This window comes from Macaca mulatta, chromosome 2, assembly GCF_049350105.2.
Source record: "Macaca mulatta isolate MMU2019108-1 chromosome 2, T2T-MMU8v2.0, whole genome shotgun sequence".
NCBI lineage: Eukaryota > Metazoa > Chordata > Mammalia > Primates > Cercopithecidae > Macaca > Macaca mulatta.
In genome coordinates, this window is record NC_133407.1 from 109,986,903 (window position 1) to 110,007,647 (window position 20,745).

The following is a 20,745-nucleotide window of genomic DNA, read 5'->3' on the forward strand; positions in this document are numbered from 1 at the left end:
CCTGGAATGGGCCTGATTCAAATCCCATGTTGTTTCCACAGGCATTTGTAGAAAGAGTGGACCACCGACGGAACGCTGCGTTTGCTGGGCGCTACCCTGCTGTGCCTCAGTTACCACGTATTTAGGGCATCGACTGTGTTTCTGGAAGACAATATTCTGATGGCTTCTATCTGTTTCTTCTCATGCAGCTTCCACCATCTGTGGAAAACAAGATCTGCTTGCTTTCCCTGAAGCCCCATGTCTCCAGGGGTGGTGGCCCTGTTAGCAGTGGGTTTTCCCATTTATACAATAGATGAACTCCATGGGATTGCACTGGAAGCATTTCCGAATCAGCCCGATTTAAAATATTGAGTTTGATCAGTTTTTGCCCCTCTTAAAAATATTTATTTTCTCCCCAGTGTTAAGGAAGTGGTTAAGGGAGATGTGAGAATTCTACTCTATGAAATTTGAATTTCTGGGCTTCCACATCAGCCACACTCACTCCGCATCTCCTGTAACCGATTTCTCTTCAAAGAAGAAGCTCCTAAGTACCGTTTCCTCTTCCCATTGTTACTGCTACAGTCCCACCATCAAGAACACACCTGCTTGGAGGGAGGCAGAGAAGCTCCAGTGAACTCCCACTGGCCCTGGCCAACCCCACTGCCCTTACCCTCCATCTGCAAAGAGAAAAAGGCCCAGCCTATGACCCTCGGCTGAGGTCAGTGCTGAGAGGCAAGGCCAGCGCTTTACCAGCACCAGGTCCAGGACCAACTCATGCTTCCCTTCCCAGGGTGAGAAACTATTGATATGTGAACCCCAACAGGGGACAAATATGTCTCTTCCTCAAGTGAAGGAAAAGACATTTATTTATTTTGGGGAGACAGGGTCTCCCTCTGCTGCCCAGGCTGGAGTGTAGTGGTTCGATCACAGCTCACTGTAACCTGGAACTCATGGGTTTAAGCGATCCTCCCACCTCACCGTCCTGAGTACCTGGGACTACAGGCAAGAGCAACTGCACCTGGCAGACCTTTATTTTAAATATGTGAGTTTCCTGTGAAATAGCCACACTCAGTGATGCTGTGCCGGGCTGTGCCAGGCCTCCTAACTCTTGGGGTCAAGCCACAAATTAGCGATACTCTGTGAGGATCCGTTTCCAAAAATTGCACTTTGTTTACAACAGTAACTCCGGCTGCTTTTGCCCCCCACGTCACCAAATTGTGTCGATCATAAATGAAGTTATACAGTCACTGCACGATTTGTAGGGGCTGCAGGAAGTAGGGCTTAACAGATTTGCTCTGTTCTGAGTGCCGTATACCATCAAAGAGTGAGATGGCATTTCTGGTTAATAACAGAGCCTGAACCAAGCATAATTGAGACTCACTCTGCCCATTATGGTGTGTCCCCTTTAAGCAGACGCGTTGTCACAGCTAAAAAGTCATTGTAACCTCAGGCAGTTTTGCATTTGAGGAATTTACGTGTGATGCCTCAGCATCCTCTGTCTCCTCATTTCTGTATCAAATATTCCTGTTTCCTGTACTCCTGTTTCTTTACCCATCTGTCACTCACACCCTCTGTATCTTATATTTTCATAACAATTTGCCATAGTTTGGAAAGGACAGGTTTTGCACGTCTGTGTACTTGTGGACATCAAGTGCTTGATTTAACGCCCTTCCCTTATGAGTGCAGTAGGATCCGAGGGTAAAATAGTGATCCCTGTTCTTGGGCCTAGTGGAAGGTGAGGAAGGTTATTCTTGTCTGTCACATATATTCACATGCCAGGCAGTGTGGCAAGGGGCAAACTTATCACCAGCTCAAAGCATCTGAGAAGCCAAATGTTTGATCTATGTCTCCAGGGACATGACTGTGCCCAAAAGGGCATGATTCCTCCTACATGATAGTGCCAAACCCTTAAACATTCGTTCCTTCATTCATTTATATAAAATAGAATCCATCTATATCTGTTTTTGTAATCAAGCAATTTATCCTAAGCAAATGTCTACTTAACATACAAACATATTTGCATGTTAATGACCTCAAGGTAGTATAAATCCATGAATCGTGATTTATTTACTAGTATTCAAGTATAGAAATATAAGTAAATATTCATACTATAAACAAGCATCCTTGTACATTTTCCTTTGCACGTTTCTCTGATTTAAAATGATTCTTGGCCAGGCGCGGTGGCTCACGCCTGTAACACCAGCACTTTGGGAGGCCAAGGCGGTGGATCGTGTGAGGTCAGAAGTTGGAGACCAGCCTGGCCAACATGGTGAAGCACCGTCTCTACTAAAAAAAATACAAAATTAGCCGGGCGTGATGCTGCACACCTGTAATCCCAGCTACATGGGAGACTGAGGCAGGAGAATGGCTTGAACCCGGGAGGCAGAGGTTGCAGCGAGCCGAGATCATGCCATTACACTCCAGCTAGGGCAACAGGAGCAAAACTCCATCTCAAAAAAAAAAAAAAAGATTCTTAAAATTCAAGTGCTAGGTAAAAGCATGTGGACATTGAGACTTTGATATGTATTAAAAACCGCACATCCAAAGTGGACCAATTTGCCTTTCCGGCAGTCTTATGTGAGAGTATACAGTCCATGTACTTTACAGAGCTTTGTGTTAGCATTCTTTGTTACCTTAGTACATTTGGTAAATGAAAAATTATATCGGATAATTCAAATGTTGACTTCCTTATATAATAATGTAGGGAAGTAACAATGATCTCATTTTCTTTGTTCTCCATTTTTATATACACTATTGTTATTGCCTGTGGTGTCCATCTGCCCCCTTTTCTACCGTGAAAATTTTTGCTTTTGATAAAGATAGCTTTCTAAAATATTAATATAATTGATGGTTAATATAGTTAATAATTATTTTAATATTTTATCTATATTGTCAAAACATTTCCCAATAATACTTTTATATTTTAATTCATGGGAATTTTACTGTAATATTAGTGCTTTTTATTTGTCAAATCTTTAATTTTGTCATTCTTTTACTTATGTTTTCTGAATTTGATATCATGACCTCTACAATGTATGTTTACAAAAATATTTACTGATATATTTTAATATCTGCTGTTGTAGTTTATTATGTGGAACTCATTAATATTTTGAGATTAACTTGGGAATGCACAAAGTACAAATGATAACATGAATTTTAATTTGCAAACAACTAACATGCATCAACTCCTGAATAAACCATTATTTTCTTATTGCATTCAAATCCCACACATGGCCAGATGTGGTGGCAAATGACTGTAATCCCAGCACTTTGGGAGACCGAGGCGGGTGGATCACCTGAGGTCAGGAGTTTGAGACCAGCCTGGTCAACATGGCAAAACCTCATCTTACTAAAAACACAAAAATTAGCCGGGCATGGTGACATGCATCTGTAATCTCAATTACTTGGGAGGCTGAGGCAGGAGAATCACTTGAACCTGGGAGGTGGAGGTTGCAGTGAGTAAAGATCGCACCACTGTACTCCAGCCTGGGTGACAGAGTGAGACTCTGTCTCAAAAACAAAACAAAACAAAAACAAAAACAAAAACAAAATCCCACACATTACCATGCACGTTCTTGGATCTTTTTCTAGATTTTATATTTCACTTCAACAATGTACTTCTCTCTTTCATGCTGGTAAATAACATGTTATTCTGTCTTATTAGTTATTGTAATTCATGTACTTGCTCAGATAAGTCCTTCCACAGTCATGTTTACAGTAATTACCCAGCTATTTAAGCATGTTTGTTCTCTTATGTTTACTTTTGATTTATTTTAGTTCGATGTAAAAATGTTCCCAGTGCAAATTCGATTAGATCCCTTGTATATTATGGTTTTATTTATTTATTTATTTATTTATTTTGAGGCGGAGTCTTGCTCTGTCGCCCAGGCTGGAGTGCAGTGATGAAATCTCGGCTCACTGCAAGCTCCGCCTCCTGGGTTCATGCCATTCTCCTGCCTCAGCCTCCCAAGTAGCCGGGACTACAGGCACCCGCCACCACACCCGGCTAATTTTTTGTAGTTTTAGTGGAGACAGGGTTTCACCGTGTTAGCCAGGATGGTCTCGATCTCCTGACCTCGTGATCCGCCTGCCTCGGCCTCCCAAAGTGCTGGGATTACAAGCATGAGCTACTGTGCCCAGCCTTATGGTTGGTTTTTAGACATCTTTATCATGTGGAATCTTCATATCCAATAAAGTGGATTGCATGTCCAAGTTTTTGAGACTTCTTTTATATCCATCAGTAAAAATTGGACATTTCCATCACATATATCCTGCATATTTTGTTAATTTTAATATCAAGACATTTCAGATACAAGTGTATCTGCATAATTAACTATTTAATAGTAAATAGTTAACTGAACTCTGTCCTTAGTTCTTATCATTTTTCTCATATTTTGCCTTTGTATCTACAATAATAATATTTGCTTTCTCCATCACATTCTCCCTTTTCTGTCATGCTATCCCAGATTAAAATGGTGTTCAATAACTGGAATGAAAATAGATTTGCTGTTTCATTTCTTGTTCTGATGAGTTTCCACTTGCACAGTTGTTCTTAAACTTTTTAGCTCCAAATCTCCTTCTGAGAATATCAAGCTGGACTGGCTTTTTATAGCATCTGAATATAAACAGAGTAATTTTTTTTTTTTAAGTGGAGTTTTTGCTCTGTCGCCCAGGTTGAAATGCAGTGGCGTGATCTCAGCTCACTGCAACCTCTGCCTCCCCGGTTCCAGCGATTCTCCTGCCTCAGCCTCCTGAGTAGCTGGGATTACAGGCATCAGCCACCATGCCCAGCTAATTTTTGTATTTTTAGTAGAGACAGGGTTTCACCATGTTGGCCAGGCTGGTCTCGAACTTCTGACCTCATGTGATCCACCCACCTTGGCCTCCCAAAGTGCTGGGATTACAGGTGTGAGCCACCATGCCCAGCCTTAAACAGAGGAATTTTTAATCACATGTTAAGCTGAATAAAAATCTGTGTCATTTGCCCAATGAGTTATCCAAGGGTAGGGAAAGGACTGCTACCCAGAGGGAATTTAGAGGGGATGGGAGAAAGTACTTGTTTCCGTTTTAAATAAATGAGGACATTCTATTCATTAGAATGAAAACAAATTCATAGATTAGTTTTCTAGTTTCATAATAAAATGGTCAGTGTTGCCAAGTGGCCAGGATTATAATGCCTGGAGAAAGGCAATTTGATCTTAGCTCCATGACTACGAGTTAATAAACGTGGTCCCTCCTAAGCCAATCCATGTTTCCTATGGGGATAATATTAGTCCCTAGTGTTAGGATATTGTGAAGATTAAATTAAATGAGACAGTTTCCATAAAGTGCTAAATTCAATTCCTGGCACTTAGGAAACTCTGAATAAAGCCTTGTTATTGTTGCTCTTGCTGTTGTTACTCTCATAATTACCATCATCATCATAATAACAGAATTAGAATATCGTGCATCTCTCAGTATAATCTGGGACATTCTACATTGTACAAGAATTAGCTGAAATTTGTCTGTAAAATCATGTGGAAAGAATATTTAAAATTTAGTTTCTCAAAAGCCTCCTTGATTTCGTCAGTGGCTACTATTTATTTATTTATTTAATTTATTTTGACACAAAGTCTCACTCTGTCACCCAGGCTGGAGTGCAACAGTGCAATCACAGCTCACTACAGCCTCTACCTCCCAGGTTTAAGCAATCCTCCCTGCTCCGCCTCCGAAGTAGCTGGGACTACAGGTGAGTGCCACGACGCCTGACTAATTTTTTGTAGAGACGGGGTTTCACTTTGCTGCCCAGGCTGGTCTCGATCCCCTGGGCTCAAGTGATCCTCCTGCCTCTGCCTCTCAAAGCGCTGGGGTTACCGGAGTGAGCCACCACATCCAGCCCAGGCTACAATTTTTTTTCTTTTATCACTTTCATTCTCAAAGGAGGTGCACAAGCTACTATATTTTTTAAACGTCTTCTCTGTCCATGGTTTGCTAGCCTTTCTAACTGAACGGTGAAATTATCACCATATTTAATTCATGACTTTGCCACTGAATCTAACTCTTTGGCATTAGCTTATGCTCTGACATACTCACCACCAACCTCAAGTCAGTATTTCAGCTATTCCATAAACAAACGATCAATTTCAACAATTTTAAAAAGCAATTTAGGATGGTTTCACATACTGAGATTGAAAGACCCATCATTAATTCAAACCCACCAATGATAAACATTACCTTTATTTTACTTTTTTTTTTTTTTGACATGCAGTCTCAGTCTGTTGCCCAGGCTGGAGTGCAGTGGCACAATCTTGGCTCACTGCAATCTCCACCTCCTGGGTTCAAGTAATTCTCCTGCCTCAGCCTCCTAAGTAGCTGGGATTACAGGCATGCGCCACCACACCTGGCAAATTTTTGTATTTTTAGTAAAGACAGGGTTTTACCATGTTGGGCAGGCTGGTCTCGAACTCCTGACCTCAGGTGATCCACCTGCCTCAGCTTCTCAAAGTGCTGGGATTACAGGTGTGAGCCACTGTGCCCAGCCTTAACTTTATTTTATTTTATTCATTATTATTAGTTTTTGAGTCAGAGTCTTGCTCTGTCACCCAGGCTGGAGTGCAGTGGCGCCATCTTGGCTCACTGCAAGCTCCATCTTCTGGGTTCAAGCCATTCTCCTGCCTCAACCGCCCAAGTAGCTGGCACTGCAGGCGCCTGCCACCACGCCCGGCTAATTTTTTCTTTTATATATATATATATTTTTAGTAGACATGGTGTTTCACCGTGTTAGCCAGGATGGTCTAGATCTCCTGAACTCGTAATCCACCCACCTTGGCCTCCCAAAGTGCTGAGATTACAGGCGTGAACCACCGCACCCGGCCTTACCTTTATTTTAAATCACAGAGAGCAAACTTGGGACCTTCCTGAGCCTGGGTATCCCATTCACATTAGGACCTTATCGCCACCAAAGGTTATTACCACTCACCAGTCATTATGATTCAAACTAATTGAGTTGTCTGTGCTGTAGTCTCTGAAACTGTGCGCTTGGAGACAGTCCCTTCAGTTGTGCCTAAGAGATAACCCTGAATCCCTGGATAGACACTCACCTCCAATGCCATACCCTCCAAGCAGGAGGGCGGACAAACACTGCGTGCAGGTTTTGGCCTTTATGTTTGTCACTGAGGAGAAGAACAGAAACTTCTGCTATCCAACGTGTCTTGTGTGTCTACAGTGCACTCCACAGAGATAAAAATTCTTGATGAGTGCCCTGATGTGGTTGTCACGATGAGATTAGACCACCCCCAATTTCACTTTTGAGAAGGAGGACAAGGCCATGGCTGTCATTACAGGAGTCACTCCAGCATTTTCTTCCCAGATGGGAACACCACTGGAACTCTACAATTCCCACAGGTGAAGAAGAAGATGGAGTGTTGAGGGCCAGAGATTTTGTGTTAGCGCAGGCTCATCTAGAAGCAGATACCAAGACAGGCAAGAAATGTATTGGGCGGGGAGCAGGAAAAGGCATGGAAGCCCACAGTGCAGGTCTGACACCTGTGGAGGGGTGAGGGAAGCAGGAGGACTAGGGAGGAAGTCTCCCCATTTGCAGTGCAATTCCAAGAAACATTCAGCCAGGCTGATAAGCCAAAACTGACCAGAGGAGACCCATGTCTTGCCAGAATGGGCCTGCCTTGCTCAATCATTGACTGGTGCAGTCCATGGGAAGCCTGGCCCTGGAGTGAACATTGTGGTGGATTCTGAAGAGAAGCAGCTGGAGCTTTCAACTGTGCCCCACACAGCAGGAGATCTGAGCAGTGCATTTTCAGAGCCAGCACAGCCTACTCCTTGGGACACATGGATCTGATTCTCCATGCAGGTTTGGAAGCAGCTCTCCCACAGCTGCCATGAGCCTTTCTTCCTGAGTAGCACCTCAGAAGAGGGAGGTTAGCAGGATAAACTAGGGGCCCTGCTGCCTCTAGGTACTGGCACTCATCTGCTGCCTCTTCCATTATTCATCCCAAATTCCCTTCACTCTCAGCTACCACCTCAGCTGGCTGTGGTGGCTTCCTGGTGGAATGAACCAGTCCTTCATTCCTGAGAGGTCTGAGCCTTTTGTAATGCTACTTTCCTCAGCTGGTGCTACTGCATGATTCCATCCAGTGACAATGGGCAAGGAAGTACCAGGAGCTGTCCAGGGGAATCACTTGGTTTCCAGATATTCCTCCCTGTCCCCATCACGTAAAAGCAACCCAACCTCCTCCTTCTGATCAGGGTCATATACACCTAAAAGATGGCAGGTCCTGGCCGGGCACAGTGGCTCACACCTGTAATCCTAGCACTTTGGGAGGCAGAGGCAGGCGGATCACCTGAGGTTGGGAGTTCAAGACCAGCCTGACCAACATGGAGAAACCCCATCTCTACTACAAATACAAAAAATTAGCCAGGTGTAGTGGCACATGCCTGTAATCCTGAACGTAGGAGGTGGGGGTTGCAGTGAGCCGAAATCGCACCATTGCATTCCAGCCTGGGCAACAAGAGCGAAACTCCGTCTCAAAAAAAAAAAAAAAAAAAAAAAAAAAAAAAAAAAAATGGCAGGTCCTCTCACCTGCTGGTCTCTGAACTCAAGGAGTCCAAAGTTCCCTGGTGGCAGCCCTAGCTTGTAATTTAATGATACCCTCTTGTATCCTCTGTCAATGGTATACTTTATTTAAAAACCAGAAACTTCAAACTTGCAGAGCCAGGCAGTGCAAAAATGGGAAGCACAAAATCCCCCAGTGAATCATCGGAAGTGATGGTAAGTGAGGCCACTTCTGCTTCCATCCCTTGGTTCCTGGACCCATGTATTCTTCCTGTTGGTGTCACAGCACCATATAGAGATCTCTGATTTAATTAATGTAATGCATCCTTAAGGCTGGCACCCCATTCTGTCAGGGTGTTAGCTCTGAACTGGTGCGTCAGCTATCCCAGCCTTCTGTGAGGTCAGCTATATGTATATAGCTGATATATATGGTCATGGACCTAGCCTCTCACCTCAAAATGAAGTGGGTTCCCTGGTCAGATGCTGTTTTGTGTGGGATTCCATGCCCGTGGATCAGGCTTTCCACAATCCCCCAATTATTGATGCTGGCTGAGACTCTGCAGGTAGGAGATGTAAACCCATATCTGGAATAGGTATCTACTGTCTTGAGAACAAACCACTGACCCCGCCAGGATGGAAGGGACCCAGTGTGGTCAACTTGCCACTGCATAGCTGACTGGTCTCCTCAAGGAATAGTGTCACATCAACAGCTCAGTGCTGGTCTCTGTCGATAGCGGGTTGGCTCTTCAGAGGCAGCAGTCACAAGACTGGCCTTCAAGAGTCAGAGTCCAGGCCATTGACCATCTCCACCCATCGTCTCCATCTCCACCCATAGCAACTCCATCCATGTGTCCATTGTGCCACTCTATTCCATATACTGGTGACAGGGTGGCTGATGACAAAAGCTGGCTAATGTCAAGATTTCCAGTCATTTTATCTACTTAGCTCTTCAGTGCCTCTTCCTTGGTGAGAGCTTTCTGCAGAGCTTTAACATTTAACACAAAAATCTCCACATTTTATTCCAGGTCCCTGATCAACCAGTCCTGCCACTGACCATTGCTCAGGAATCCATATATATTCTCAACTCAAACCACTTTTCCTACCATACAAACTGGGTGACCCAGACATACTGTTTAACACAACTCCCAATGGAAAGATAATCCCTCACCACTGTGTTTCAAGACCACCCAACTGTAATGCATGCATCACCCACTTCGGCTTGATCACATGTTTCAAAATGACTGATCTGTACATCTCCCTTCAGCCTTTTCTCTCTTTTCCTCTTCCTTCAGCTCCCCCTAACCCAATGCAGCCATCGGTGCAGGCTGGGTATGGGTGACCTGTTCATGCAGTTAGTCGTGCCTCTGATTCTGTTCGGGCTCAGCCTCACATACACTGTCCCCATCTTCTGATGGCTGCTGCTAGAACTCCCTGACTTTATGACTTAGCAAGTACACAGTGCCCAGCTCATAATGGACAGTTCCAGACATATGGTGACTTGGAGTCCCGTGGTCAAGTGTTTTACTTCAAAAAGGGCCTTATAATACGCCAAGAATTGTTTCCCAAAAGTTATATAATTCATGGCTGTGGATGATACAGATGGCCTTGCCTTAGACTCCCAGGTGCCTGTGCTGTGCTTCTCCAGCTGGGGCATGCCATAGAGCCACAAGGCATCTTTTTCCACCACTGACACATCCAACACTGTGGCATCTACTGAACCATATGGCCCAAATTGCAAAACCATCATCTGGACCTGCCACAAAACCTTTATCTGTTCTAGATCTTACTCAAGGCTTTCAGCCTTCCCTGTCACCAGTATATGGAATAGAGTGGTATTCCTAGGTGTGGAATGTGTTGCCACCAGAAACCAAAGAAGATACGAGATGCTGTATTTCCTTCCCTGTGGTAGCAGATGTATGATGCCCCCCATATGCCTGTCTCAGTATTCCCTAACCACAGGACACCAAAGAACTTCACTGAAATGGCAGGTCCCTGAGTCTGCATAGGGTTTATTTCTCACTAAATGTGGAACTAATGTGTCTTAACAAGGCTTCCTGTGCACTAGCCCTCTTTTGTTAGTTCTGACTGATCAGCATGATGTTATCGATATAATGAATTTAATGTGATCTTCTCTGGTAGATCCAGACAATCCAGATCTTGTTACACTATATTATGACAGAAGGCAGGAGAATTCACATGGCTGTGAGGCAAAACCATAAATGAATATATTTGTCTAGTCTACCTAAATACAAACTTTTTTTTCATTCCTTTTCCTAATTGGAAAGGAAAAGAATGACTCCACCATATTAATAAACACATACATGTTCATGAGGTCTTATTAATACACTCTAGCAATGATATTACATCTGGCACAGTAGCTGTAATTAGGGCTACTATTTGATTAAGTTTGTAGAAGTCTAAGTTTACAGAATCCACTCAGTTTCTGCAGGGTCCAAACTGATGAGTTCAATGGAGATATGATAGGGAACACCACCCAGGTCTTTAGTGGTGACACTAATCATCATCCTCAGGATGTGATATTATTTTTTATTTACTCTTGTGGCTGGGAGGACAGTTTTAGAGATTTCCATGTGGCCTTTTTCACTAAGATAGTTCTTATCCCACAGGCCAAGGACCTTATGTTGTGATTACTCCAACTGTGAAGAGACCAATTCCAATTATACCCTCAGGAACTGTAGAAATGACCACTGGCTGGGGCTCCAGATCCAATAGGTCTACTGTAAACTAGACTTCATTTACTGAAGCAAGGACTTCACTTATTACCTGGACCTCATAAGTCCCCACTCTAACAGGAAGACCATAATGGTGCTTTGGGTCCCTGAGTATTAATGTCAACTGAGACCCTGTGTCCAATAGCCCTCAAAATGTCTAGGGATTCTCCTTTCTATACAGCCATCCAAGAAAATGACCATATGTCCCTTTGAGAAGAACTGGGACAATCATTACAGTATATACTTACTGTGGTATATGAAATCTTCATCCTAGAGACTCAGCCATCTCTTGAGTTGACAGAATCTGAAAATTAGCTATTGTTGTTTTTCAGGCTTCTAAAATTCACCCCAGCCATGAGTTTGACCTATTCCCTGGGATCTTTGCCAGGGTGTTAAATCTCCTGTTTCAAGATAGTGCCTTCAAGTCAATGAATTCTTTCTTACCCAGCCTATATTCCAACCTTCTTGAATAAGCACACTCAAAATTCAATACTAATGATAATCCTTGGTCCCAGCCAGCTAGCTAATTCTTTCAACTACTTTGGTGTGTAATTTCTTTCTTCTCTTGTCAGACACACCGCAGCTCCAGTCAGGTTATGCTGGGATTTAACACTAGTCATTTGACTGGCAACCAGAAGAGAAAGTAGGATAGATAAATAGGGAAACACCTATTGTCTTGTTGGGGAGAGGGCTCTTTAGTATCTTGCAGCATAGGGGGAAGTGCTAGCTCTTACTAGGGAAGGGTAGGCCACCTCTGCAAGCTCTATGTGTTTGGGGATGGGGGTGGGGTGGGGTGCAGTAGTCTTCAGAACTCACATCCTCAAAGACATTAATTCAGGTACCCCCATCCCATATTTCAGTACCAGGATTCCCCAGCCAAAGTCCTCACCTTAGCATAAGAGAGCTGCTTTGGCAATCAAACATTCCTGGACTTCTGTGGCTCTATCAGATCCTTGGTCAGCCACTCAGCTGTGTCTGGTGTCCTACTGCAGGAGATAAGGCCTCTCTGTAAGCTACTAAATATGTCCTCTAACTCTAACACTTAGCCTTTAACTGCTAGTTAATGACACTCAGTTTCTCATTATCCTCTATAGGACGTCTATACAACTCAACAATAACCTGCCTTTGTAGGTACTTTCCCCCCATATGTATCAACCTGAAAGACTCCTTTTAGTATTTCATTGTCATATCTGGCAATGAACTATCTCAGCTTTTATTTATCATCTGGGAATGCTTTAATTTCTCCTTAATTTTTGAAGGATAGTTTTGCCAGATATAGAATTCTGGACTGACAAGGAGTTTTTTTTTTTTTCCTTTTAGTACTTTAAATATGTCATCCCACTATCTTCTGGCTGCCATGGTTTCTGATAAGAAATTGGCTGTTAATCTTATTGAGCAGCTGCCCCCAATCTTTTTGGCACCAGGGACCAGTTTCATGGAAGACAATTTTTCCATGGACCAGGGTGGGGGGATGATATGGGGATGATTCAAGTGCATTACATTTATTGTGCACTTTATTTCTATTATTATTACACTGTAATATATAATGAAATAATTATACAACTCACCATAATGTAAAATCAGTGGGAGCCCCGAGCTTGTTTCCCTACAACTAGATGGTCCCATCTGGGGGTAATGGGAGACAGTGACAGATCAGCAGTCATTAGATTCTCATAGGCATGTGCAACCAAGATCCCTCATGTAGGTTTCCCATCCTATGAGAATCTAATGTTGCTGCTGATCTGACAGGAGGCAGCTGGTAATGCCAGCGATGGGGAGCAGCTGTAAATACAGATGAAACTTCGTTCACTTGCCTGCTACTCACCTCCTGCTGTGTGTCCCATTTCCTAACAAGCCACAGACAAATACCAACCTGTGGCCCCAGGGTTAGGGACCCCTGTTATTGAGGATCTCCTGTATGACAAGTCACTTCTCTCCGACTGCTTTCAAGAGTCTCTCTTTAGCTTTGACTTTACTCAGTTTGATTATAATGTATCTCAGTGTGAATCTCTTTGAGTGTATTCTACTCGGAGTTCATTGAGTTTTGTGATTTATAGATTTATGGTTTCCATCACATTCAGGAAATTTTTAACCAATTATTTTTTCAAATACCTTTTCTTCCCTTTTCTCTCTTCCTTTTATTTCTGGGTCTCTCATAGTGTACATGTTTGTATGCTTGATGATATAACACAGTTGTTTAGGCTTTGCTCATTTTTCTTCATTTTTTTTTTATTTTTCCTCCTCGAACTGAATAGTTTCATTGTGCCATATTCAAGATCACTGATTCTTTGTTCTGTCTGCTCAAATTTGCTGTTGAAACCCTCCATCAAATTTCTCATTTTAGCTATTGTACTTTTCAGCTCCAGAATTCACATTTGGTTTCTTTTTCTTATTTCTATCTTTTTGTGTTTTGGGGGGGATTTTTTGAGATGGGGTTTCACTATGTTGCCCAGGGGCTAATCTTAAGACAGACAGACCAAGCCTGGAAAGCCAGCTGCAAAATTCCAGAGATTACTTCAAGGTGATTAGTTAACAACCCAGCCATAGTTGAGATGACACCAGCCCATGATCCAGCTAGACCGGGACCTAAATAGCCACCAGAACAAGACACACAGGCATTCTACTCAGCACAATTCTTGCATGCCTTCCTTATCAATGTTTCCCTTTTTAAATCCTGCCTTCCCCCCGACCCCCACCCAAAATCAAAATGGTTGCTTTGGATGGAATCCAGCCACTTCCCCTTTACTAGTTTTGGTTAATAAAATCACTTTCCTTCTACCAGACCTTGTTAATTGGACTCTTCAAGCGGTGAGCATCTAGACCTGAGTTCGGTTACATGGGTAACATGTCTTTAAATGTTTTTGATAGACAGATACCTAGAAAGCCAGACCAAGGGGATTAAAACAGAGGTTAGTCTCACATCAATCCCTCACAGATTGCCAGATAAGTCAAAAAGCACAACCAGAATTTTTTAAAAACCAGATCTGTATTGCCACCCCCTCCAGCAGCAGGAGGCTGCCCTAGGAATATGGGCCACCTTTCTTGTGGCTGCTGAGCTGGGGATAGTAGACACTGAAGTAAAAGTGCCACAACAGTCTGTTGCAAAAATTTAGCAGCGTCCTTCATTAAGCTCTCACCTGGCTGTTCTGTTTTTGATTAGATTCCAGAATTCAGAAAAAAAGTTGATTCTGATCATTTTTGCTACTTGGTAGTTGCTTCACTGAAGGGACCAGTTCTTGGAGCTCCCTACTCCCCCATTTTCATGTCACTCCCTTAATATATTTCACATTCCTAAGTGATCACACCTGCAGAGTATTCCTTTCCACAGGATGGCCTGCCAGGTCACCACCAGGGAAACCTTTAGCAACTGAGCTGCAATTTTCCACGAATTACCTGAGCCTTTCTCACCACAGAGAGTGGCATTCTCCTTGCCTGCCAGATGGTGAGTGAGCCATTTCCAAATCCCCAGCTCACTGCCTGCTATCTATACACCAATTTGTGTCTGCCAAGAAACAGACATCAACATGGGATTAGACGTAACAGAAATTTTTGGAGGTGAGGGAGCAGAAGAAGGTGGGGGAAACTTCAGATCATACATCAGATTTGAAACCTGTGGGACAATAGAGAGAAGGGAAGATGATTGGATAGGAAGAATCTTTTTTTTTTTTTTTTCCATTTTCTTAAAGACAGGGTCTGGCCTAGGTCTGTCACCCAGGTTGTAGTGCCAGTCCCGATCATAGCTCACTGCAGCCTCAAACTCTTGGGTTCAAAGGATCTTCCTACCACAGTCTCCTAAGTGGCAGGGACTACAGGCATACACCACTGAATCAGAGACAGAGTTTTGCTGTGTTGACCAGGCTGGTCTCAAACTCCTGACCTCAAGGTATACTCCCACTTTGGCCTTCCAAAGTGCTGGGATCACAGGCATGAGCCACTGTGCCCAGCCTTTAGGAAAAATCTCACACTGCAGCACTGTTTCAAGAAATACGCACCCAGGGCAACGAGGAGTCTTCAAGCCAAAATCGCCCACTGCATGGATCCAGCATCTCACCAACATGGGCCTGGCTTAAGACTTCTGCCACATTCAGTGCTTTGCTGGGAGCAGCCGACTGAAGCACGACCTCAGCACAAGTGGAGGGGTTTATCTTACTCAGAGGGGCAGCAGGTGAGACCATCAGTCAAGCAGGCTGTCCTCAGAGGAGATCTCAGCAATGCATTTTCAGGGTCATCACAGATTTAAATGTATGGTTTTGGGTTTTGCTTTTTTGTTTTTTTTGTTTTTTGTTTTTTGTTTTTTTTGAGATGGAGTGTTGCTCTGTAGCCCACGCTAGAGTACAGTGGCGTGATCTCGGCTCACTGCAACTTCTGCCTCCCAGGTTCAAGTGATTCTCCTCCCTCAGCCTCCCAAGTAACTGGGATTACAGGCACCTACCACCATGCCCAGCTAATTTTTGTATTTTTAGTAGAGACAAGGTTTCACCATGCTGGCCAGGCTGGTCTGGAACTCCTGATCTCAGGTGATCCACCCGCTTCAGCCTCCCAAAGTGCTGGGATTACAGGCATGAGCCACCACATCCAGCCTAAATGTTTATTTTTCATCTCCTTCTAGCAACAACAAAGTCATAGAGAATGGCCTCATACCTCTCTAAAAGTAGACAGCAGAATTATGCAACTGTCTTGGTCTGGTGGGATTTTTATTTTTTTTTAGTACAGATAAGAAGTAAAGTATTGAGCTTCAGGATGAAGACACGGTCCAGTTGAGTTAAGCCTCAGGCATTTCTGAAAAATTGCTTTACTGCACTCTCTTAGAAGTCTGATGAAAAATCACATATTGAAAGGAAAAAGAAGTCTTCTTCCTCCCATTCTTCTTGTTTTAATTTAACACGCTGTATACCCTCTGGGTTCTTCCCTTCTTGGTAATGGAAGTTTGAATGTTTATGATGTAAATTTCACATTGTTCTCCCTTGAATTATTTCTGATTTGCAAAAAATTGATCATCTTTCCTCTCACATTCAGAATACATACAGTCCTTTTGATCTTCTCCTGAGTGAAGAAAGCCAGTTTCTATCTGTTTATCAGGTGGTCCCCAGGGAGGCCTCTCTGGCTGCAGGCTTGGTGTTGTTACTGCTGCATTTTGGCTGGACCTGGGTGAGCCTGTTGGTCTCAGATGACATGAAAGGTGAGCAGTGCCCCTGGGAGCTGAGAAAAGAAATGACCTGGGGAGATATCTGTATAGCCTTCATGAAGAAGACGCCTATTAATAAGATATATCAGAGTCCTATGGATATTAAATTTTTCATCAGCCTCATAGACCTGCCAGCAACTGTAACTACTGTTTACGGTAATACCAACTCACTAAGAAGCCTGTTTTACTGGAAATGTAGTTTCAACCATGAGGAAGGTGTGCAGCATAACCTCACACTGGGATTTCACCATCAATGAGAAACCAAACTTGCTTAACATTTTCCAGGGAAGTTTTGCTTTTTCACACACACAGAAAACCATGAAATTCTAGGTTTTAAACAATTTCTACAAACAATTAACTCTTTCATATACCCAGATGATATTTTCCGTAGTCAACAATGGAGCTTTCTTTTTAGTTGCACATGTTCTGAATTTGACTGTGAAGTTTTGGGGGGGGATGTTCACTAAATGCTTCCTTGGAGGCCATGCCTCTGAATCTTCCTGACATGACCGTGTCTGACTCCAGACACCCTGTGTACAATGCTGTGTGTGCTTTCGCCCATGGCTTCCTACAGACCCTGTTCACAGTGAGAGAAATGGAATCTGTGGCTACGGCAGAAAGTTTGGTGTTTCCCTCCTGCAAGCAAAGTTTTTCTAAATTGTTTGATTCCATTTTTGTCTAGTTGGCCAGAAAAGCCTATAGTTTTCATTTTTTCCTTTTCTTTTTTTTTTTTTTTTTTTTGAGAAGGAATCTTGTTCTGTTGCCAGGCTGGAGTGCAGTGGCACGATCTTGGCTCACTGCAACCTCCGTCTCCCAAGTTCAAGAGATTCTCCTGCCTCAGCCTCCTGAGTAGCTGGGACTACAGGCACACACCACGATGACTAGCTAATTTTTCTGTATATTCAGTAGAGACGGGGTTTCACCATGTTGGCCAGGATGGTCTCGATCTCCCGACCTCATGATCTGCCTGCCTCAGCCTCCCAAAGTGCTGGGATTACAGGCATGAGCCACTGTGCTTGGCCAAGAGCTTATAGTTTTCAAGAAAATAATCATTTGTAGGACTTTTTCAGAGCTCAAAAGGAGATCAGATTGATGCAGGGCAAGTGAGCCCCAAAACTAAGGCTTAGCCTGGGTGGGTTCTTGGCTTTGCCTAGGAAAGGATTCAAGGGCAAGCTGGTGGTGTTAGATAGCAACTTTTATTGAAGTGGCCATGTATAGAAGCAGCAGAGGTATGACTCCTTGTGGAGCAGGGCTACCCCATAGGTAGTGTGCCCAGAGTGGCAGCTCAGAGACAGGTCTGTAGTCATATTTAGACCTACTTTTAACTATATGTAAATTAAGGGGCAGGTTATGCAGAAATTTCTAGAAAAGGGGTGGTAACTTCTGGGTATTGTCACAGCAATGGTAAATTGACATGGCACACTGGTGGGCACATCTTATGGAAAGGTATCTCCACCCCATTCCTAGTTCCTATTTTAACTAGTCCTCAATTTGATCCAATGTCTGAGCCCTGCTTCTATAATGGAGTCCCACTTCCCACCTCAAGATGAAAGGGCAAGTTTTCCTTTTTCTTAGTTACAGGAGGATCCACACTTGTTTCACTTTTTAGATGAGCTCTAGGTCTATGCCAACATGGTAGCCATGAGCCACATGTGGTTCCCAAAATTTAAACTTAAATTTAAATTAAATGAAAAAATTCAGCTCTTCAGTTGCAGTCGCCACATTTCAAGTGCTCAGTAGGTAAAGGTGGGAGTGGATGCCATCCTGGACAGCACAGGCACAGGACCTTCCCATCACTGAAGAAAGTTTTGCTGGACAATGCTGCTCTAGAACATCAGTCACCTTGATATGAATATTTTCAGGTGGGAATCTTCATTAGAAAGAACATGGCTCTGTGTAGAAAATGATTTAGAAGACCAGGGTCAGGGTCGTCTGTGCCACACAGAGCATTCCCACACTGGCCTGCACTACTCTCTTCAGGGTGAGGATGTCTCTGACTTTACCCATGAGATCTTCAGGTGACTGAGTTAGAGGGATGAGCTCCTTAAGCTTCTCCTTTGTGTGAGACATTCTTAGGAGTCGTTTACAAAATGTATCTCAATTAATCCTGTACCATATTAGGAAGCAGTTATTATTATTCTCATTTTACTGATGAACTATCACCTGACTCTGAAAGAGTGCATCAACTACGTAAATTGCAGGCTGAGGTCAATGGTTAGCCTTAATTTCAATCTTGATGTTGATAAATACAGACTGCTTGCCCAGGGCTACTTACCCTCAATAATGAAGGTGCCACTGACATTTAAATAAACATTTACATGTCTATAAATATGAATATTTATGTATATAGTAACATATAAGGTTTTTGTTTGAGTGTTTCAGATATGACATTTTTCTCCCTCCCTCCCCCTAGATTGTGGCACAGTGTAAATACCAATTTTCTTCTCCACATTTAGGTCTACAGGAAGCAGTGATTTTCCACAGGTCTAGAGAGTAAAACTCAAAACTGTGGATTATTCCACATCTGTGTAGACTATAGATGACCATGTGCTAGTAAGTGATAGAAGAAGGATTTGAAGTCAGGTGTGTGAATCTCAGCCCTGCTCTTTCCACTGCGGAACAGAGAACCTGGAAGAAGTGTGCACAGCATGAACAAAATGTCTGCAAGTCTGAATGATTCCAACGGGCCGGTCTGTCCCATTGAGTTGAAGGTGTTTCAATGGGTTTAATTATTCTTTAGGTATGATGAGGCTAAGATCAGGAGATGACTGCTATTGAAAACGTAACTTATCATGCCCACAGGTCCCAAGAGAGGGAGCCCCCATGACACCATGGTGGGGCCACATGGGGAGGCACCAGCGTCAGTCACAAAGCAGAGGGGCTGGGGAACTGTGGGCAAGAGTCTGAGTCGTGTTTTCTGCAGGAAGGAATGGGTGAGGCAGGGTGAGTAGGTAATCTCCGCAGGCTCTGGGGCACAGGTGCTGTCCTTGGTTGTCTGGTACCTGGCCCTGAAGTGATTAGGGCAGGAGGACGGTGGCCTGGAGTGTGAGAGCCCAGTTAGTAAGGTGGTTGGGAGTGGACTCTGGATTGGTTGGTTTTTATTTGAAAAGCACACTCCTGGGAGGATGACTCCTCCGTGAGGAGGGAGAGGAGGCAGTGAGCAGGGAAGGGCCAAGGCTGGGTGACTCAGGCACGTCACAGGGCTGTCCAGAACAAGGTGGATCCGGCATACACATGCAGGGCAAAGGTTAAGCTTCCATTTATAGAAACTAGAGACGTGGTTGATCCAAAAGGGCTATTTCTGAGGCTCCATCCTTCTCTATACTGCACAGGCATCCCCTTAAATGCCAGTTCTATGGGTATCAGAAAAGAGGACATCCTCACTCCAGGAGATTCCTGTGTACAAGGTCTCCCTGGAGCTTGGCCTCCCAGAGGGTCTGTGCTTTCCCCTCCTGAAGTAGGCCTGGGATTTCCATTTCCAGCCTCTGAAGCTGACAGGCTCTCTGTGTGACGGGCACCTGTTCCAGGGTCCTAGTGGTCTCAGCACACACAGGGCTCCACTTCAAAGATGATTTTGTAAGTGTTCAAGTCTTGAATGCCCTCCATGACTTCGGAGAGAAAGAAATAGGTTTGGATAATTCTGTCCTTATTCCTGGAGTTAGCCGTTCACTTGCACACTTCCTTACATTTTAGTAGGCCCTTTTATGCTCCTATTTTCACAATAATCATCATAATAAATAAGTAATACAAACATTCAAATAATGCAGAAAAAACATAAGACAGAAAGTGAAGGTTTCTTTTATCGTTTTAAAATGACTATTTATTGTGTACTTATCATGTTCAATCTACTTTATATATATCATCCCATTTATTACTTGCAACAATTCTACATAAATGGGCATTATTATTCCTATTTTGGAGATAACAACAACGAAGCACACAGGATTTATATAATCTATCCAGAAAGTCTGCCAGACACCAAAATCCATTCTCTTAACCATTGCGCTGTCCTGCGTTTCACTCTCACTGAACTGACTCTTATGCTTTCTCACTTTGGCTCTGTCCCTTAGGGTCTTTTCTCTCCATCATTTGTTTTGGTACTCCCCATACGGTTGTTTTATAGTGGCAATATCATTCACATACCATCAAATTCACCCTTTTAAAGTATAAGATTTAGTAGCATTTGCTATATTCACAACATTGCACAATTATCCCCACTAATTCCAGAATAGTTTTAGCACCCCCCAAAGACCCATTAGCAATCACTCCCCATTCCCTCCATCCCCAACCCCTGTCAGTCA